Source organism: Pelophylax lessonae (assembly GCF_965119305.1).
Source record: "Pelophylax lessonae genome assembly, chromosome: 4".
Taxonomy (NCBI): domain Eukaryota; kingdom Metazoa; phylum Chordata; class Amphibia; order Anura; family Ranidae; genus Pelophylax; species Pelophylax lessonae.
The window spans coordinates 674,074,736-674,082,698 of record NC_138771.1 but is presented as its reverse complement, the minus strand read 5'-3'; the positions used below and the strand labels follow the sequence as shown (position 1 = coordinate 674,082,698).

Genomic DNA, 7,963 nt, shown 5'->3' with positions numbered 1-7,963 from the left:
TTAGTGTAGCCTGGCTACAGATTCATCTAAATCTGTTCAGGGTTGTTCTGTCTCTTTATTATTAAAGCTTCTGCAAAGTAATGGAACAATGGATTGTGGGAAATGTAGTCCCGGAGAGAATGGAAACTGTGGAGCACCTGTCTGATTGGACTATCCTCCCAGGGAGCATTGAGATTCGCAGAGAAGGATGGGAGTGTCTATGAAAAGGGGGGCGGGACCAAGATTCGCTCTCTTGCCTCGAGGACAGCGTGCTGTGAGGAAGGAAAGAGCTGCTGTGGAGTGCAGAGGAGAATAGGCCGGAGGCCTATTGGAGAGACACCGGAGTGAGAGAGCGGTGTGGGGACGGAGCTCGGTGACGGACCGGGTGGAAGGACACTCAGAGAGACTGCGGGTGCTTCTGAGGAAAGTTGGATGCTGGTGACGGACAGCGGGACGCAGAGTTCATCATATTGGGTGAGAGAGATCCAATTTGAAGTAGATACACTAATTACTAGACGGAGCCAGGGTAGGCCTGTGACGCAGTTTAGTTTGAACAGAGAGCTGCATTCGTCATAGAACGGTTGCCACAGGACACTGTAGTGCTGATTAGTGCATGGCAGATTATAAGGCCTCACCTCACATCTTCAGTTTCCCTAGATTGGGTATCATTTGATTGAACACAGAAGCCTATTTTCCTTTCTAGTTTGGATTACAATTGATTGTTACCTTTGCAGTGGATTACAATTGATTGTTACCTTTACAGTGGATTACAAATACTATTCCTTGGATGACTGAGGATCCCTTTGCCGGCAAAGACTAGCAAGGCCTTGCTCATTCAGGAGACTCTTGCAATCTAAAGTAAAGGGGGCCCCTGTAGGATACAGAGTGCACTCTAATACATATAGCCAGTGGTGTATTTTGGTTTTGTGCTGCCCTAGGCAAGACTAAAACTGGGCGCCCCCTCCTATTTTAATTTGCCCCACTCCTTCCTTTTAAACGGATGTGACTCCCTCCAAAATTTAAGGACTACAAGTCCCAGCATGAACCCCTGAGATCTCACGAGAGGGGGGTGAGAGGGGGTGGGAGAGAGAGGGGGGTGGGTTAGGGAGGGAGAGAGAGGGGGGATGAGAGAAGGGGGTGGGTGAGGGAGAGAGAGAGGGGGATGAGGGAGAGAGAGGGGGATGAGAGAGAGAGAGGGGGATGAGAGAGAGAGAGGGGAATGAGAGAGAGAGAGGGGGGATGAGAGAAGGGGTGAGAGAGAGAGAGAGGGGGGTGAGAGAGAGGGGGGGTGAGAGAGAGAGAGGGGGGTGAGAGAGATAGAGGGGGGTGAGAGAGAGGGGGATGAGAGAGAGAGGGGGAATGAGAGGATGAGAGAGAGGGAAGAGGGATGAGAGAGAGAGAGCAGATGGGGGGGTGAGAAAGAGAGGAGGGGGTTGAGAGAGCAACCAGTGGCCAATAGAGTCTCAGGTGGAGGGGGGGCAGCTGTTTTTGCTGCCCCCCCCCCGCAAAGTGCTGCCCTAGGCCTGGGCCTTGTCGGCCTAGGCCAAAATACAGCACTGCATATAGCCTAGCCTCAGGTTAATAGAGTCACAGTTATAGGTTAGACAAATTAAAGTGTTATTCTTTATTACAGTTAAGCACTATTTTCTGCGGTCACTCTCACATTTCATTCGATGGATGATCTATTGACAGATTATTGATACATCAATCCTTAATTATAATAGCATAATATATATATATATTTGTGTTGCTTTATTAGATCCTGAGTGCTGAATCCTATACAACTCTGGGTTGAGGAATAAGGATCTCTATTGTATTTCTGATCTTTTACATTATTTGTCTTATTGAATTAATTTGCTTGTTCATTCTTCTAACTCTAACTAAAGACAGTAAAGCTGATCTTTTATTGAAACCTGGTAGTGTCTAATCATTCAATGTGTCTGAACCTATAGTGTCAGGTGGGTCGGACAATGTTCAGGGCAACAGAAGTGAGGAGGATACGTATACACTAAGCCACCCCCAGGGGGCAGGGCTATATTAGCATGCAAATATCCATCACAGATAACATTTATTCTAAGCTTTCTATACTTAGATAGCATCATAACCTGAATTGAAGTGGAATATTCACTCTTTGACCCTTCTCATCACTGGAACCTCCAGTCCCAACACATACCCATAATAAGCAGAATGCTATTGCTGATCCACTAAAAAACAACTTATTATGGTCTCAACATTAACTGCCTACTTTTACATCATTGACCTTATAAGGAAGTATTGGGCTTCTTTCTTAATTGCTCTTCTAATGAGGTATACTGGTTCCCTATTAGGGAAGTGATGTCATACAGGGGGTGGCGATGACAGAAGGTGGGGAGTGATGTCATACAGGGGGTGGTGATGTCATACAGGGGGAGTGATGTCATACAGGGGGTGGCGATGTCATACAGGGGGGAGTGATGTCATACAGGGGGTGGTGATGACATGACAGAAGGTGGGGAGTTTCTCGGAGTGTTCTCCATGGAGCAGCCCTTTTGTCACTCTACCAGTGTTGGTGTTTTGGACTATGAGGTCACTCATCCATGTCAAGTGAGGTTTGGCAGGTTGGCCAGAGCTTCTGTGTTCAATGAACCGACCCACTCATCTCTATGAAAATTCTCTGGATTGCAGACCAGGAGTGAACACAGTTTGTGACCTGAATTGCATGCTTTCTCCGATTAAGTAACTCCAAAAGTTTTTTAAAGTTGAAGTCCAGGTATGGCTTTTATTACACAGTTATATTGGTCCAGCGTGGACAAAATGAAAGTATACATGTGTCACACCTGTGGGAAGTGGAGAATCACTGTAGTAGCCACCTCTAATATTGCGTGGCTACCCTGCTGCATATCAACCACAGGGGGCCCCTCCCTTGGCACTGGCAATTTTCACAGAACACCTTGTATTTTTCTCAATGAATGCAGAAAATTCTCTGATTGGACAAGGAGGGGATTATGATGTCACCCTCCCGCCTCCATGCCTCATCCAATTAGAGAACAACTTGCATTTATTGAGAAAAATGCATGATGTTCTGTAAATGGACCCATTAGATGGTGGGATCTCTGTAATAGTGATGAATACAACCATGGCTGCTGTTAGAAATCACGGGGCCCCTCGCCCTATAATTAGGGAGGATTATCTGTTCAATGTGTATTGATACCTTTTATCACCATTTTAACAATGTAATGTTTCTACCTTTTCTACTATCGAAAAATTCAATACATTTCAGTAAAAGAAACCACGGGGGCCCCATACACCCTACCTGACAGGCCACCCCCCGGCTAAAAGTGACTGAGGACAAAGATTTATCAGTTCCTTTCTCTACAGCCTCAGCTGCACAGATGAATGAATAGGAAGCACTCTGAAGCTTACTGTTTATTCATAAACTGAAGCATAGTAATCACAGTACTATGCTCCAGTGATAGATGGACACAGGAGTGATTGGTACCATTGGTGTAAGGAAAGGAAAGGGCCAGAAAATGACATCACTGTGTGCCTGCAGCAGCTGCCAGCAGATAAGAAGGGAAGCAGATGAGAAGGGGTGCATGCACTAGAAATATTCCCCTTGCAGTTCAGCCAGAGGGGGGGGGGGGGAGAGGAGGAGAAGCTGGCAGTGTTGCAGTGGGAGACAGAAAAGAATTGGTGTCTGCAATAAGACAGTACAGCCGGACCTCCTATTCAGCAGGTGCCTGGGCCCCCATTTTGAACTGATGGGGCCCGCGCTCAGTACAGGAGGGCTGGTTGTACTGCCTTATCCGCAGCCCTGACTACAACCAGTGCTTTAAGTGGCCCAAAAGAGGTGCCGGTACTCTATTATAGCCTATAAATCCCCCCATGCGACATCAGGGTCCCCACAGAGCACCCCCCCCTGGCCTGGGCTGGGACTCCGGAGCAGGGGGACTCACTGGTGGTGACTGGTCTGGCTCTGGAGTGGGAAATATTCTTGGGGGGGGGGGCAATTGAGGGTGCAGATGTCCAAAATGAGCGTACTGGTACGCTAAGGCGCACAGAGAGGTGGCGGTATGCTCAAGAGCCATATTTGAAAGTGGCGGTACTGAGTACCAGTGCATACCGGCCCACTTAAAGCACTGACTACAACACTGATTTTCACAGGTAGACCATATGGACCAATGTAATGTGCAATAAAATCCATCCCTAGAGTTCAGCTTTAACCACTTAACGTCTAGCCACGTAGACCTACGTCGGCTGACTTTGAGTGGTTATACCGGGATGATGCCTCTAGCTAGAGGCATCATCCTGGTACCGTGGTTTGAAGCCGACGGTCGGCTTTCCATCGGTAACGACCGATGCGGCTCGGGAGCCGCTCGATCGTTACCCGGGGCCTTCCGTGGCTTTGCTCGGGGCTCCCGTCCCACCGGGAGCCCCGAGCACCCAGCCAGCACGTCCGCCGGCTGGATGGAGTCCCGATGAATGCCGGAAACGGCATCGATCGGGTCTCCGATGACGTAACCCGGAGGCGGCGTCCATGACGTCACTTCGGGGTTACTGTGCTGCAAAAGGCGGCAGATTTGAAAAACGGCTGTATGCAAAAATGCTGTTTTTGGCGTTTTGCATACATGGAAGTGTAGTGGAGGGGTTTGGGGTGTTTTAGACCCTCGATCCCTCTATAAAGAGTACCTGTCACTATATATTGGTGTCACAAGGGATGTTTACATTGCTTGTGACAGCAATAAAAGTGATCAGATTTTTTTTTTTTTTTAAACCTGTAATAAAGTTAAAAAAAATAAAAAAAATTTCGCCGCCCCCGTCACCGTTAGCTCGCGCACAAAAAAAAAACGTATACGCAAGTCGAGCCGCGAATGAAATCGCTGTTCAAATCACACATGTGAGGTATCGCCGCGATCGCCAGAGCGTGGGCAATAATTTAAAAAAAAAGAGCTACACTCTAACTCTAAACTGGTAACCGTTAAATAAATTTAAAGCGTCGCAGATTGAGATCTCTATTAACCGTAGTTTGTCGCCATCCCACGGGGGGGGGGCGCAATTTTAAACCGTAACATGTTGGGTATCTATTTACTCGGCGTGACATCATCTTTCACAATATACAAAAAAAATGGGCTAACTTTACTGTTTAGTATTTTTTAAATGCAGTGAAATGTGATTTTTCAAAATTTTTTCCAAAAAAATGGCGTTTTAAAGACCGTTGCGCAAAAACCGCGTGACAAAAAATTTTGCAATGACCGACATTTTATTCTCCAGAGTCTTTGCTAAAAAAATATATATAATGTATGGGGGTTCTAAGTAGTTTTTTAGGAAAAAATACTGGTTTTAACTTGTAAACAAAAAGTGTCAAAAATAGGCTCAGTGGTAAAGTGGTTAAGACAGAGGAACAACATGACAGCCGGGGGAGTGATCAGCAATGGCAGCCTTTGTAGTCATAGCCCACCAATAACAGGAACATTTTTTTAAAGCGGTACTCTACCCACCTCCATTCCAGCGGATGTGAGCTGTCCCATTTACTTCTTTGAGGTTCAAGATCTTCAGCCATCTTGGTCAGGCTGGGGGTGACATATCTCCCACTTATGTGCACAGGAGCTTATTCACCCCAGCACCCGGCCTATGCCAGGAATGTACGCCGATCTGCACATGCGCTCATACAGAGCTCAGCATAATCAATCCCTGTCATTTAAAACACAGATCAGGAAGATTCGCCTGTGGAGAATGTGTACTGAATGTCACATCCTCTGCAATATCAAAAAACCTTCCAGTTTATAATTGTTATTAATATTCCAAATCCTTCTACAGTAACACAAGCCGTACAGCAACACCAAATAAAATGCATGGATCCAATGTACAGATGGTGTGTCCTCTGTATGGAGGTGAGCTTTCTTCTCCAGAGCTGTCAGAGGAAAGAAGACATTCCATACCAACCAATCAGAGGGTTTTTTTGTCTTCAATCCTGAACAGCTTCAAATTTGATTGGCAGTTACAATAGGCACTCCCCGCCCCCTTGCACATGGCTGGCAGCTCACGAATGTTGTGTAGTCAAACTTGGACTACTGTATATGTATATATGTCATGAGTGTGTATATATATATATACAGTAAAACCTTGGTTTGAGAGTAACTTGGTATGAGAGCGCTTTGCAAGACAAGCAAATTTTTTAAATAAATTTTGAATTGATATACAAGCTATCTCTTGATATACAAGTAGCATCATGTCACAATTGGGTATTAAAGAGAAGAGAGGCGCCTCTAAGTGTAGCAATATGGTTCCATTTAATGAAGGTACAACATTTAGCAACTCACATGGTTGATGATTAAAAGAGGCACATCTAAGTATGCAGGCATCCGGGGTAAAGCTGTCCACATAGACCATCCTCCCCACTGCCATCTTCATTACACCCTTCCACACTGCGCTCCACGAGGGATTCAAAGTCTCGCTTTCAGATCACTCTACTGCAGGGTAGTCTTCCCAATCACAATTGCAGACTGACATTGGTGAGAGCCAGTGGTTCAGAAGATGGTCTATGTGGACAGCTTTACCCCGCATGCCTGCATACTTAGGTGTGCCTCTTTAATCATCAACCATGTGAGTTGCTAAATGTTGTACCTTCATTAAATGTCCCCATACTGCTGCACTTAGAGGCGCCTCTCTTCTCTTTGATACTCTGTAGCTCCTGCTGGATTTTGCTTCTAATCCCCTTGTGGAGGCTACCATTTGTGGATGGACATTTTATGATGACACAACCTATCACATTGATATAATCTTTGTATATAGACTATAAACTGAAAGACTTATGAATAAATGGTTGTGGAACGAATCATCTGAGTTTCCATTATTTCTTATGGGGAAATTTGCTTTGATATAAGAGTGCTTTGGATTACAAGCATGTTTCCGGAACGAATTATGCTCGCAATCCAAGGTTTTACTGTATATTTAAGTTACCATTCTAATGCAATTAGAGTGCTCCTTTAAGAATCTATAAGGAGGATCGGCTTTCCTGTGATATCTCCCACAATTGGATTGTGGGAGATATAGTTTGGTGTGGAAGGTGGATTGCTACATGGATGGCAAAAGGGACTATACTCCCAGGGAGCGATGGGAGATTGAAGGATGATGGGAGAGTGGATATATCTCTGGGCAGGGTCGAGCACATGCCCTCTTGCTGCTGGGACTCATGGAGGATGGATGGATCTGAGAGGTGCCGGAGGACACGGTCAGTGACGGAGGTCTGAGAGTGCAGCCTAGAGAGAGAGCGGAGCCCACCCTCAACCGTGCTGAAGCTGTAAATCACAGGAAGGTGATGGAGCTGAGTGCAGAGCGGGTAAAGCTGAACTGACTGACTGAAACAGCAAGAGCCGAACATCCCCAGTGATGCAGCATCGTGAAGAGACATTCTGCCTGGGGACCGGATAGTCACATATGGACGCTGCTGCGTGAAAGAGTGACTGGTGACATCTGAAATCGTAAGTAGAAATCTGCATCCTCAATACACTGATAGTAGATAGGATTTCATATACATCACTACATTTGGATTACAAATATCACACTGAAGAGTAATAAAGAGCTACAACTGCCGGTGAAGATTCTGCAAGGCCTTGCTAGAGCAGGAACTTCATTACTCACTATTCTTATAGGGGACCCATTGAAATAATGATAGAATCTCATTAGATAAACATGAGGTATTGCCAGTTATGATTTTAGTGGAGGTAAATACATTCAATAGTAGGGTGCACATGCGTGGCACGGGACCGATGGCCGCATAGAGAAGGAGTTCCGCTTACAACAGCCGAGATCAAGCCGACAGGGGCCAGATAATCACACCGGACCGACTCCAATCGAACACCCCCTGATCGCAGAAACCTCTGTGTATGTCGTCCAGCCGCAAGAAACACTGCAAGACTCCACAAAAGTCCCTAACACACTACCTCCTCAGGGCAAGGGAAAAGCTGAACATGGAGAAAGATGGCGCCGCCCTCCCCCCAGCACA

The 7,963-nt window shown here is 46.1% G+C and overlaps 1 protein-coding gene across 1 annotated transcript in view; it reads left to right on the top strand.

The window, feature by feature from the left end:
* The window catches only part of LOC309553400 (NACHT, LRR and PYD domains-containing protein 3-like), a 1,231,344-nt gene that overhangs the window by 324,778 nt on the left and 898,603 nt on the right, over positions 1-7,963 (top strand). The gene's annotated exons all lie outside the window — the stretch shown is intronic.